This window comes from Pinus tabuliformis, chromosome 5_1 (genome assembly GCF_031772625.1).
Source record: "Pinus tabuliformis cultivar Carrire ecotype Pingquan chromosome 5_1, CPIR1, whole genome shotgun sequence".
In the NCBI taxonomy this organism is placed as follows: domain Eukaryota; kingdom Viridiplantae; phylum Streptophyta; class Pinopsida; order Pinales; family Pinaceae; genus Pinus; species Pinus tabuliformis.
In genome coordinates, this window is record NC_142305.1 from 418833014 (window position 1) to 418847402 (window position 14389).

The following is a 14389-nucleotide window of genomic DNA, read 5'->3' on the forward strand; positions in this document are numbered from 1 at the left end:
CACATTGAACCCTTTTGTTTGAGATTTATCAATTGGCTAAAGAAGGTATTACTTTTTTCATCCTTATAATGTGCTATCAATTCTTCTGTAAAATTGTCCAAGTGGAAATTGATTTACAAGAACAAAGTCATTGATATGACACAAACTGGTTGTTTTCTAAACATAAATATGAAATGCATACCTTTTGTGTGTGCGACACATCATGTAGATCTGAGAATTTCTCCATTTGTAGTATCCATGTTACCAGATCCTTTCCATAAAACTTCCTCATATCGATTTTTGGAAATTTGTTAGTTTTCAACCCAATATTGGAGTCTCTAAAATCATAATTCATATTCTTGTAGTCCCCATCATGATTTTCATGAAGTACCTTGTCACCACTAGGAACCATTTCTAGTAGCAACTTTGTAAACATTCATTCAAACCTTCTAGGTCCCTTTCTTTTCTATTTTTAAACCATCCTTCAAATTACCTTCCATCTTGACATGCATCATTGCTTCCATGTTTGATTCTAAACCATTCTTTAAACCATATATCTTAGCTTCTAGTTCATTTTTGGTTACTTTTTGTGAGAGTGAAATTTGTTCCACTTAGTCTCGTAATTTTGATATATCATGTTGCATTTATTCCTCTTATTCATGCATCCTACTAGTGTTGGCATTATGGCTCAATTGTTGGTTGGCATTGATGTTAACCTGATAGCATGTGATGTAGAGTCATGTTTATGCACATGGTGGATTAGTATAGGTATTGGGCTTGATGATTGGGTGTAGGTGCTAGTGATATGGTACTTGTATTGCGCATTTGTTGTAGACCTTAGCTCAGAGGTTACAGCTGTTAGTGCAGTCACTTGGCTTGTAGGTTGTGGAGTTGCTACACCTAGTTGACAATGATCGGAAGGTTATGCAAGCTATGCAGGTGTTGGAGAATTTGTGCAACAACTTTATGGCTTAGGTGTTAGCAGAGGTATTGGTTGGCATTCAAGTCAACCTAGTTTGACTTGTGATGATGTTAGTGATGTGGTAGTGGTTTTCTAAAGTGTTGCAGAGGTTACAATGGATTCCTAAGGAATTATTGATGATGATCAAGCTATGGAAGAACTTTGGGCAGACTCTGAGCAAAGGAAAGTTGTTTTTGGTCATCCTTTGTACGATTCACTTAGATGTCAGTGTTGTGGGAGTGACTAAAAGTCCCAGTAGTTGGTTGGTAGTGTTATGGGAGAGACTGTAGTCTAATTCTCATAGGCTTGTGCATGAGACTGAAAGAAAACATGAAATATACTTGACAATCCTCACGCACATTGGGTGTTTATTTTTTTTCTGGCTTTTCTTGTTCAAGACTCATCATGTAAAGGTTGGAAAAGGGATATTGAACTTCTAAAAGATGGTTAAAAGAGAATATTCATTGGCTAGATTGAGTTAAAATGCAATGAACCAAACCACTTATAGCATATGAACAAATATCCACTACAAAATTGCAATTACTAATTTAACCATTACAAAATATTACAAATAGATGGAGATAATGAGGTTATTCATTGGTTCTCTTGTGTGAGAAATTTTTCATTGTGTTTTGGAAAGCCAATGGTGAGGAGAGTGAATTTTCTGAAGCAAAGTGTGCATGGATTTGTAGTTGTTGAAAAGACAAAAATATGCATGGATGAAGACTATTTGTATGCAGATGAAAAGTGACAGTGTTACAAAGGCATTTGCTAATGTGTTTTTGATTGTAGGGGAAATATTTTATTTAAGTTTATATATGATGATGATATTATTGTGATAGATTGGCTGTAGTAGTGTCTCATGTTTTTATATGTAGTTTTATATTGCATCATTTAGTCTTTGGATCTAGACTATTTGTAGATAATGTATTGATGCTATGTGAGTTGAGGATGATGTATGGATGGGAGGGAGATCTATGATTTGAGTTTGATTTAGTGATTGATGTTTTGTAATGTGTTATGATGATATTGATGTTGTCATGTTCATGTTGAGTAGCTCTGGGTTTCCAATTTGAAAATGCATGAAATTTGAACCACATAGAGAAGTGGGGTGGGTGCTCTAGAAAAACAAGTATTTAGAACACATTTCTTCATAAGTCCAATTGGAGTTTAGAAAGGCTCGATGGTCGTGCAAGATTCCAATGAATGGTGGTCCATAGAGTTGTGAGATGTAGATCAATGTTCCTTTCAAATAGTCGCCATATTGTACTCTATATATAATGATTCGTTTGACAAATAATAAAATATATCTAGCCGTGTAGTAGCAACAACAAGGGTGGTTTTTCACCTGAAGGGGGTTTTCCACTAGAAATATCTTATATCGTCTTGTGCATATGTCTTTGGTTATTTATTATGGTTATCATGTGTTTTTCTATACAATTTAAACTATTGATGGGTTAGTGAATGTTGTGTTTCAGTAATTGGATTTTTTTTTTTTAAAGTTAATAAACACATTTACTACTGATTCACCACCCCTTCTCGATAGTGAACATATTTCCAACAATTGGTATCAGATCCAGGTTCTATTTAGTAAATCTTGACCACTTGGAGAGTAGATCGTGGGATTATGGTGAAAAACAAGAGGAAATAATATAATAAGAAGAAGCACTGCAAACAATCCAAGAATGCTACAAAACCTAAAGAACCTCTTTTGCTAGTAAAAGGTATGGAAAACAATATTTTAAGTCATGGAAATTTTTCTTGCCAATCTAGTGATGATGATTTTGGAGTTATTGAAGAAGTTGATGATCAAATATTTGAATTTGATTCCTCAAGAAGTGAGGAAGGTGTATTTCTAGTGTAGGAATCTGAAGATGAAGAGCTTAGAATAATAGTGACCCTTGAAGCAAAAAACAAATCTCAAGCAAGGTTGATAGAAGAGCTTAAGATGGAGAATAAATATCTGAAGAAAATTCTTCAGATTCTTGAAGAGAGAGAGCATATTTTCAAAGAAGATAATTATGATTTAAAAAATTAGTTGGAGAAAGCAAGGAGAATTGAAGAGGAGATTTCCATCCACCTCAAAAATAAAATCATCCACTGTGAGAAACTAGAATTAGAATTAGAAGAAAGAATTAAGAGAGAAAATGAGGTAGAAAATGAAGAGCCCAAAGAAGAAAGTTCAATTAGCAATGGAGGAAATCACCATCAAAATCAAGTGCCAAGTCAAGAGCCCAAAAATGTGCCAAGGAAAGATATGAGAAATGTTAAGTGTTTTAGCTATCAAAAATTTGGGTACATTTCAGCCAATTGTAGGAACAAAAAGATAAATCATTTCAAGCAAAGTAAGCAGCCAAATAAGGAGCATACCCAAAGATCAGCCCCATCAATTTTCAGGTATAAAAATTTCTTTTATGGGTATTTTTTCTTATGTAATGATTTTTGTCATAAAAGTGTTGATTGTAGGACCTATGGAGCGAGTAGAAATCAGATCAACAAAAGATCTGAACATTTTCTTATGTTTATTGGGCACATTAGATGTTATGTTTGTGATAACATGGGCCATAAGGCCGAGGATTGCAAGCTTCCCATGTGTTTCAAGAAATTGAATTAAAGGAAGAAAGTCATGCTAATCCAATCAATTAAGAAGCCAAATAAGAATATGCATGCCAAGGATCAACCTCACAAAATATGGAGAAGGGAGGAGCAACAAATCACTCCCACTAAAAAATGAGGCCTACATAGCCTCAATGGGAGCATATGGTTGCATTATGGATTACATGTAGATTATTAAAAGTGAGGCCATATTGGAGAGTTTGAATGAGAATTATATTGTAGATAGTTGTCAGGATTTTGTAGCACTGATAGTTATTATTGCGGGAGATTATTAAAGATGACACATGTGTAGGGGGAGCATCTCACATGCTTTCAATTTCTAGTGGTTTATTGATGGCATCATGGTCCATGCGATTGTTTGGAGGAGGTTGATATGTTTCTCATGATTATACATTTATCTAACATTGGCCATTGCAGGAGCTATTAGAGGTTGAGGAGAACTACTTTGAGTTTGTATGACTTATATGATTCTCCATAGTCTTGTATCAGTTAGCATGCAGTTGATTATTTTTAGATTGATGGTTGTTTTGAGAATTCATGCAAAATTTCCTTTATATGAACAAGTTGTGTATGTTATTAGTGAGAGATCGACATGCATTAGTTTCAGTGATTAGAAGCCATAGTACATTACTACATTTGTAGATGAGATAATTTTGATTCAGCTATGTTGCTGGTGTTTATGCTCCATATGCATGCCTATGGATTTTCTACTATTGCTGGTTTTTGTTACATATGATGTGATGTTTTTTCCATCAGATATTGATTCATTGGTCACAATGTTGCATGATCTCTCACCTATGTTCATTTCCACCATTGAGGAGATTGGTTGTTACTTGGCCTATGCTACATTTAGTAGATCTCTTTATGGTTCATTGTTGCTACAAGTTTAGTGCTGCTCCAAGTTGAAGATTATTCGTTGCTGCTTAATTGTTGGCATTATACATATATGGCTTGATGGTTACTAGTGACATAATAGGCTACTACTAATTGGAGGATTTGCTAATCATATTTATTTTTTCATGGATCCATGGTTTGCTTCCATAATAGTTTGAGACGTATCTTATGATGTGAGATGTGTTGACTTGATTTCTATTACCTTGAGTGGATGGTTGCCTCCTGTTGCAAATGATGCACATATTTTTGACATGATTATTGATGCTATCATATATATATGTGTAGGTTGGCGTATTTTGGATGGTGTGAGATGGTGGTAATATGTTGTTGTTGCATGTTCATGAACTATACTTATGTTGCTACATATTAGAGTTTTATGTTGCTCAGTTGATGTTCATGGTTATATTCTACTGTTGCTCATTATTTCATATCTCATGATGATTTGTTACTGCTGCCATCACTTCATTTGCTACTAGAAGATGGTGCCTTGATATAGATGGATTTATCTTGTGCACATGGATGGTTGTATGCATGATGAGATTTATATATTGATCATCTCGTTGATTAGCCTAAACGTCTATAGAGTTGGTCAAGGAGTTTGTTTAAGTATGTCTTAGAGAGACACATGAGTTTTGGTCATGTTTTGAAAAAATTTAGTATTATGTAACAACCACATGCTTCATATTGTACTTCATTAGTTGTAGTCATGTATCCTGTTTATGAAGCCATGTAATCAAGTGTTCAAGTCATTGAGTTCATGTTGTCATGAGTTGGTGATAGGAAGGTTATGAGTCATGACAAGTTTGTGTTGTTATGAGTTGTTGCAACCATCTTTGGGCTATTGTATATCATGTTATAGTCATTTTGTAGCCTTGTATCTCATTATACAACCATGTACTACATTGTATTGCATATCATTGGTCATGGTCATGTTGGAGAGAGAATATTGGTGTCTAGTATCTATTGATGAGGGATGAACCAACCATTCATGTGGGTTGATGGGTGTTCTTTCAGTCATGTATTGTATATCAGTCATATTGTGTAGTCATTCCCTTGATCCTTGAAGTGTAGCCTTCAACTAGAAGGCATTGGTTACAGGATGATAGTGATGCTCGGGGGGAGTATGTCCAGTGTTCTATTTCTAATTAGATATGGTTTGTTGTTGTTGTTATTTTCGAGGAGAGTGAGGTTGATGTAGTTGATGCTCTTAATTAAGTTTATTGTTGCTGCTGAGTTGAGTGATGTCGCTTCTGTTGCTTCTTATGATGTGTTGTTTCTCATATTATACTAATGTTGATGATGGTTATGCCATGCTACTGATGGAGTGAGTGCTACTACTCATGGTATTTTATAGATGATGCTCATGCTACTATTGAGTTCAGTGTTGTTGTTGCTGGTCGAGAGTGGTGTTCATGGATAGTTTGCTTCTACTCCTTCATGAGAGAGAGAGCTATTACTGCTATTGTTTGTTGTCATGATTCCATGAGGAGTGTTGTTTTCTGTTGATGCATTATGATCTGACCTAGATAGTGTCTAGGGGGAGTATTGTCTATTCAACTATAATTACCTGTATGAGATTAAGACCTTTTCCATTGATATCAAAGGGGGAGTGAGTGAGTAGTTTTTCAGAGGCCAATTGGATGGCTCATCTTGGGTTTCCATGAATGAAAAAGGGGTAGATCGTTGGAATTATGGCTCAGCTGTTCGTTGGCATTGATGTCAACCTAGTAGCATGTGATGCAGAGTCATGTTTATGCACATGATGGATTGGTATAGGTACTGGGATTGATGATTGGGTGTAGGTGCTAGTGAGATGGTACTTGTCTTCTGCATTGGTTGTAGACCTTAGTTCAGTGGTTGTAGCTGTTAGTGTAGGTATTTGGCTTGTAGGTTGTGGAGTTATTACACCTAGTTGACAATGATTGGAGACTCTCAAGTTATCCTTATGGTACTTAGTGTGTGTATGGATTTTTTTTAGCATGTATGATCTTGTGTAGGGCCTATCATTGATGATTTGAAGGTTATGTGGGTGTTGGAGAAGCTTTGGATAAATTTTATGGCTAAGGTGTTAGTGAAATCGTTGGTTTGTATTCAAGTCAGCCTAGTTTGACTTTTGATCATGTTTGTGATGTGGCAGTGGTTTGCTGAAGTGTTGCAGAGGTTATATTGGCTTCCTAAGGAATGACTGATGATGATCAAGCTATGGAAGAATTTTGGGCAGAATCTCAGCAAAGGAAAGTTGTTTTTGGGCATCCTTTTCCCCAATCTCTTGCATGGTAATAGTGTGGGAGTGACTGAAAGTCCCAGTGATTGGTTGGAAATGTTATGGGAGTGGTTGAAGTCTAATTCTCACAAGCCTGTGCATGCAACCGAAATAAAACATGACATTTACTTTTCATTCCTCGCACACATCAGGTGTTTATTTGTTTTTCCAGCTTGTCTTGTTATGGAATCATCATGTAAAGGTCAGAAAAAAGATATTGAAATTCTAAAATATGGTTAAAGAGAGAATATTAATTGGTAAGTGAAGTTAGTGGATATATTGAGTCAAAAAGAAATGAACCAAAAGACTACCAACATGTGAATAAAGATCCACTACAAAATTGTATTATTGATTTAACCATTACAGAAGGTTACAAATAGATGGAGATCATGAAGTTATTCGTTGGTTCTCTTGTGTGAGAGAATTTTCATAGTGTTTTAGAGAGCCAATGGTGAGGAGAGTGAATTTGTTGTAGCAAAGTGTGCATGGAGATGTAGTTGTAGAAGAGACAAAAGTATGCATGAATGAAGACTATTTGTATGCAAAAGAAAACTAACAGTGTTACAAAGGAGTTTGTTAATGTGTTTTTGATTGCAGGGGAAATATTTGTTTGAGTTTATATATGCTACTGAAACGATTGTGACAGATTGGCTGCAGTAGTGTCTCATGTATTTATATGGAAATTTTATATTTCATAATTTAGTCTCTAGATTTAGATTATTTGTAACTAATGTATTGAGGCTATGTGAGTGTAGGATGATGTATAGATGTGAGAGATATCTATGATTTGAGTTTGATTCAGTGATTGATGTTTTGTAATGTTCTATGATGGTATTATTGTTTTGATGTTCATGTTGAGCAGCTCTAGGGTTCCAGTTTGAAAATGCATGAAAGGTGAACCACATAGAGAAGTGGGGTGGGTGTTATGGAAAAACAAGTATTGATAAGATATTTCTTCATAAGTCCAATTGGAGTTGGGAAAGGCTTGATGGTCGTGGAGGCTTCGAGTGGATGGTGGTCCATAGTGTTGTGAGATGGAGATCAGAGTTCCTTTTAGATAGTTTCCATATCATACTCTCTATGTAATGATTTTCTTGACAGATAATAAAATATATTGAGTAGTGCAACAACAATAAGGGTGGTTTTTGACCCGAAGGGGGTTTTCCACCAGAAATATATTGTGTCCTCTTTTGCATGTGTTTTTGGTTATTTCTTATGGTTCTCGTGTGTTTTTCTATATGATTTAAACTACTGATGGTTTATTGAATGTTGTATTTCAGTAATTGGAAAAAGATTTCGAAACTTAGTAAACACATTCACTACCGATTCTTGGCTTACTAGGTCCTGACCTAGGTTCAAAGTTAGTTTTTCCAAACAAATCCCTACACTACTAGCCCTTTCAGCATCAACCCATGAAGTGTGGATTAAAGTCTCACTTGAAGCAGTATGGGGGGATGTTGGAACCAAGTTTTCGCACCCAAAGATTAGTGTAATTTCATTTTATGCCCTAAACATGCCTTTGTGCAGATCGATAAGCCTTTAGGGCTTATCGATATAACTTCCCTTAATCAAATTCTAACCTCTATGAACATTTACAACTATCTTCGCGGACCCTAAACAGGTGAAGCAACCACTTACACACCTTTGTGATTACTCCTAATTGTGTATTTACCCAGATCGACTTAATTGTTTGATAACTTTAACATGTAACAAGATATTCTTCGCATAAACAATTATTGTTACTTGCGTCCACATATCAATATAAATCATTTAAAATCATGCATCAATATAGTATTAATTCATAAACCCATCATTCATCATAACATAATAGCGCATTCATTCATAACAGAAGGAAATAAATAAAAATAAGAATTTATAGAATAATCTCTTTATTAATACTTCAGTTCTTCTTACAGACTCAAGACTTCCCTGTGCACTTAGCTGCAGGTGTCCGCGCACTTAGCTGCAGACTCTTCTCTAGGCCTCTACACACACAGCTACAGAGCCTCCCTTCTACTCTAAGACTTCTTCGCTCTTTCTTCTATTGACACATTACATTCGTCTCCATTGATATCTACCTATCTTAGAATCTATAAGACTCTCCTACTTATACAATCCCATGGTCCACGGACCATGGGTGGATCTACAAAAGCCAACATAACTTACAAGAAGGGTAAAACCCTTTATGACACTTTACCATCTACGTGCTTCATGACACAACTTGTGGAGACTTTACATTCTTTACAACAAAACTTGGGTTTTTTGCCCCAAAACATTATGCTTTTGGTCCAAAATTGACCCTAGGGGACCTTGTCCTAATAGGGCCCCAACACAAATATCATGACTCACCCTCGAGACACTCTGCTCGCACAGAGATCTTACTGCAAAGACCTCCCAACTCTACTTGTGACATTGCTACCTTAGTTGCGCTTTGCGTGGCTGCCTGTTTGATCTGCTCCACCAGCTGCTCTGTTGTTGGTCCTACGTTGTCTTCATTTATCTTCTGTTGGATTCTTTGTAGGCTTTCCAACTTTTCCTCAATGGTGGTAGAGATAACATAGGCCTCATCTAGCCAAGGCCCCAATATGGCCTTGATGACCGCCTCTTTCCTTTGCGCTGCTACACCTGTTCGAGCAACTGTTTTGCCTCATGCAGCTTGGCCAATCGTTGTGCTATAGTGACGATGTGCACTGTCGCTCTTGCTTCATCATACCGCTACTATAATTCATGGGCTTCTGTGTTTAACCTCTGTAGGTTAGGATCTTCCTGCAGTGCCATCACTACCTCAATGGATTTCTCGAAAATCGCAGTGCAACCCACCACCGCGTCATCCACTACTGTAACTTCATCCTTCACAACAACTTCTCATTGTTCTCTCACCTCTAGTGGAGTTGAAGGCTGTGGCTTCAAATCTAACTCTATAATCTTTAGGCTTAGTTTCAAACTGAACCTTGGCCACTTTCGTCTTCGTGTCTCGCACACCTATAACCAACTTCCTGATCTTTGCATCCACTTGTGCTTCCTCCGGGATATGCAGTTCAAGTACTGTTCTGCATGCCTCGGCCACCACCGCTCCAGTTTGTTTGTTTTGCACCTAAACTTTCTTCAATGCTTCCAACGTTTTTGTTTTCTCCATGAACATCTAGTCATGGTTGACTTTGTACTTGCTGATCATGATCAACGCATGCTACTCCCAGGCCTTAATCTCTACAATCACACCTGCTTGTAGTATGTGAAAGAACTCACTGGGGAGCATGGGCAAGTTGAGGCCCACATTATTCAAAGTGGTGAAAATAGCCTTTTTAGCGGCTACCTCCACAATCAAATATCCATCAGACAGTGCAACTGCCAAAAGATCCATTGACTGAACCATCTCTGCTACTTGAGTGGTCCTTGATGCCAAACTAGTTGATGTAGCATTGCTCTATCCTGCACCTACTTGAATTTTGTATGTCTAGATCTGTAGCTTGTGCATATCCTTCTGTATGGAGCACAGTGTCTTCTTCTACTGCTGCTCAAACTATTGTTGCATTTCTGGGTATTATCCCGCACCCTATCTTCCATATCATCCAAGTTGCCCTTTATCAAGGTAATTGGATATAGCGATGACTTAGTGGCTTTTGTCTTCTTTTCATATCCTTCCTTTTCCTACTCCCTATACCACTTCACTCGGAAGGGAGTGCTCTCCTACTGATCTCCACTGCCCTACTATGATGGCTCTTCTTCCTCCATTTGGGGCGAAGGAGACTTTTGACTTCTTTCAGAGCCTCTCTCTTCCTGCTCTTCCTGTTCCTTGGCATCGCGCTCCACTTCTACGCGGGCCTTCTCCTCAGCCTCTTTCTTGCTCTTTTCAGCCAACAGCTGAACCTTCTGTCTGACTGCTTCCTTTTTCTTTTTCTCTACAGACTTGCTAGTCCCAGTGACCACATCGGAGGTGAAATGCTAGTCTGTTGGCCAATGCTTGCGGCCTTTAAAATAACGTCATTTTTAGCCAGATAGGGTAAGTCAAACCATTTCTGCTCGGGGTCCTTACATGCCCTGATTTAGACATGATAGAAGTCCCCTTTGAACTCTGCGTACCCCGAGATTTGTTCAGACATGGTTGGTGACAACCGCGCTTCTAGTTGATGGCCATGCGAATGCTTGCCTCCATCAGCACCCAGAAGAATTTTATCTCTGTGACCCACATAACATCTTTGGTGGCCTAGAGAGAAGCAAACTTTGCCGCTTCCAGTAAATTCTTCTCCACAGGAGGAAATTGGCTATCCTTCAACAAATCCCATGCGACCAACACAATTAAGAGTAATAGCCATGAATAGTGAAAGGTATTACTATTGTTCTGTTATCGCTCAAGCCACCTGTTATCACTTAAGAAAAAATATTTTAAATTCTGAACATCAATTTTTTTAAAAGAATTTGTCAAATGGTTGGTGTCAGTTTTGGGTCTAGTCTTTTCACCTTGTTTTAGAGTGTTGTTAAGAGTCCTGTTAGTATGTCAATTGGGGTCGATTTTCTATTTTAGTATATCATTGCTCTAATATCTCACATGAATATCATATGCCAAAGTTCATATGCACTACGAAACTGTCTAGGTGATTTCGTAGCGCATAAACCCGGTCTAGGTGATTTCGTGCTGATCCATAGCAAATCTCACCCAGCTGTCATATTTATTAGAATCCGCTGTGTTTTAGGTCGTTAGGTGTCTTGGTACTGGCACATGTTTGCAGTTGTTGCTGAGAAGGAGACAAAGGGTTCTGTTTACAATCTGCATGTATTTAATGGAAAGTTGCTTCCTGGCATCAATAAAAAGATTCAGTTATACAAATGGGAGCTCCGTGATGATGGTTCAAGAGAGTTGCAGTCTGAATGTGGCCATCATGGTCATATTCTTGCACTATATGTTCAATCTCGTGGAGATTTTATTGTAGTAGGTGATGAAATCAATCTCTTTATTGATATATGGCACTGGAATGGATTGTTTTAGGGTACACTGCAGCAGCAGAGGCCATAATATTATTAATGTTAACAATGCCTGGATTGGACCGCCTGGGAAAGGGCCTCAATGCGGTGGCCCGGAGCGCGTTGAAACCATTGTTGACTGTGGTGCCCTTCTGCCTATTTCTATTGATGGATATCTACTGGAAATTCGAGGTGCGCCCTGTTTGTGATGGCCCCCCTTTGCAATTCCGCAAAACATCTTCGACACCAGAAATCAGTGATGAAAAACGAGAGGAATGCTCTGCTTATAGTCATGTCTCTGGTTCTCTATTAGCTTCTGTACCGTATTACAATTTTGCGCCTTAAGCTTCAACGGATGGACGAGCAACTCCAGAGGCTAAAAAAATGAGGACTAAGGTGTTATCAAGGTTTAGGGTTTAAGAAATAACAGTGAAAAGCGGCTTTTTCCTCATTAAATTCACTGTAACCATGTCTCCATCTTCATTGTGCACTGTAAAGGTGTGAGGGCCGATATCGTGTGCTGAATTTCATGGCCACTGTTATACTCGTAATCAAACTATGAGTGCCTTTTGAAATATGTTATTTTTCACCAATGCTCTTGGTTTTCAAAGGCATATACAATTATCCACAATCAAGTTTATACAAACATGAGGGGGGAGAAATTGAAGAGAGGGCTCGTGATTATAAGGCAAATTAAATGACAACAGTTGAAGTTCTGGATGATGATAGATTTTAAGTTGCGCGATTCTAAGGGTCGCATTCATCGTTTCAACTGTGGATTTGAGAGCTCGACAGAGCTTGCTTCTACTGTTGTTCAACGAATAGGAGATGATATTGGTCAACTCCGGCCACCTCAGATTTTGTATAATCTGTGTATATGGCTGCAAAGAAGATGCGTGAATTTCAACTCAGTTCAGTCATCGTCACAACTGGAAATAAGTCTTAAGGAATTCTAACCTCAAAGGATTTGCTCACACGGATTGTTGCACATTTAAAACCCTCAGACGGAGATATAAAGACTGCAGAGTACTGGGAAATGGGAGAACCGTTCTTTTGATGAAGCCTGGAAAACAGAATACAACGTCTCAAGAAAATCAACTGTGCCACCCGGTTTATCTTATTGAGAATGCCATTATGAATTTGCCACCTGGCCACGGAGATGTTTTCCCTTCTCTTTTGAACAGTGAGAAGCTTGATGAACTACTCTCACAGGGTAAGGAGTATGTGTTTATAGCTAACTCAGACAACTTGGGAGCAATAGTTGATCTCAAAATTTTGAATCATCTGGTCAAAAAAAGGCCTATTGCATAGGTGTAATCTTTCACTCGGTACTAAAATCCTTAGGAGATGAAAGCATCTAAAGGTGCATGGAGGTCACTCCCAAAATGCTTGCAGATGTAAAAGGTGGTATGCTTATCTCTTATGAAGGCAGAGTTCAGCTTCTAGAGATTGCACAGGTTCCAGAGGAGCATGTTGGCGAGTTCAAGTCGATTGAAAAGTTCAAAATCTTCAATACCAATAATTTATGGGTGAACTTGAAGGCGATTAAGAGGCTTGTGGAGGTTGATTCTCTTAAAATGGAGATAATTCCAAATCCAAAGGAAGTAGATGGGGTAAAGGTGCTTCAGCTTGAAACGGCTGCAGGTGCTGCTATAGTTTTTTTGATCATGCAATTGGTGTCAATGTTCCAAGATCACGCTTTCTCCCAGTGAAGGCAACTTCAGATTTACTACTTGTGCAGTCGGATCTTTACACTGTGGAGGAAGGTTTTGTCATCCGAAATCCTGCTAGCGTCAACCCTGCAAATCCCTCCATTGAGTTGGGTCCTGAATTCAAGAAGGTTGGCAACTTTCTAAAAGCGTTTCAAGTCCATACCTAGCATCATTGATCTTGATAGTCTAAAGGAGCATTCCGCATGGAAATTTTGAAAGACATTGGGGCATATTTACAATTGATGGTCAGGTTAAATATGAGATTGACATAGGGCAAGATGCGGGTCTGGTGAATGCAGAAAATGTTCGATACCTCTCTTCAAGGTGGTGTGTTGCAAATGATAACCATGATCTTACAAATGTGTCAAGGCATGTGGAACAGGCCTGCTCAACTTCAGATTGTACAACCCTCTTTTCCGGAGGTTCTTGCAATCATATTGGGTCACCAGGAAATATCTCATATGCTTTTAACAGCTACTATCAATTTCACAATCAATCAGTTGATAGCTACAATTTTGATGGTCTTGGGATGATAACAATTGTAGACCCATCAATAGGAGATTGCAGGTTTTTGGTTGCAACTAGTGACTCATATGCTTCTAGCCTGTACAACAGTGTAAAGAAGCATTGGATAGTCCAATGGACATTTCTATCATGTACTCTGACTTTTCTTGGCATTATGTTCTAGAATGTTGTACCTGATAGCCGTCTATCTATTATTTTGTCTCTAACTGCAGGGTTTCTGATATCTTGTTCTATTTATTCATGGCCAAAGGTAAAACAGTGCAGGTTGTGATTTGCACCTATTTTGCCGAACAACTACTCAATGGCCAAATGTATTGGACTGAACACTTTAAACTCCCTAGGGCATTACCCAGGGACCAACATCATATGATGTTGCTTGTAGCCTTGTTGCATGGGTTCAAGAGATTTACAGATTGCAGAACTTGACACTCGGGCCCTTCTTGGAGCAGATTCAAAATACAACACTCATTCCAATGCTGA

The 14389-nt window shown here is 38.1% G+C and overlaps 3 pseudogenes; all 3 read left to right on the forward strand.

Annotated features, from left to right (window-relative positions):
- The first annotated feature begins 11672 nt into the window (after positions 1-11672).
- LOC149165263 (uncharacterized) lies at positions 11673-12060 on the forward strand (annotated as a pseudogene).
- Positions 12061-13039: 979 nt separating this feature from the next.
- On the forward strand, positions 13040-13570 carry LOC149165264 (UTP--glucose-1-phosphate uridylyltransferase-like; annotated as a pseudogene).
- A 7-nt stretch (positions 13571-13577) lies between these two features.
- Positions 13578-14196, forward strand: LOC149165265 (glucan endo-1,3-beta-glucosidase 9 pseudogene; annotated as a pseudogene).
- Positions 14197-14389: the final 193 nt, after the last annotated feature.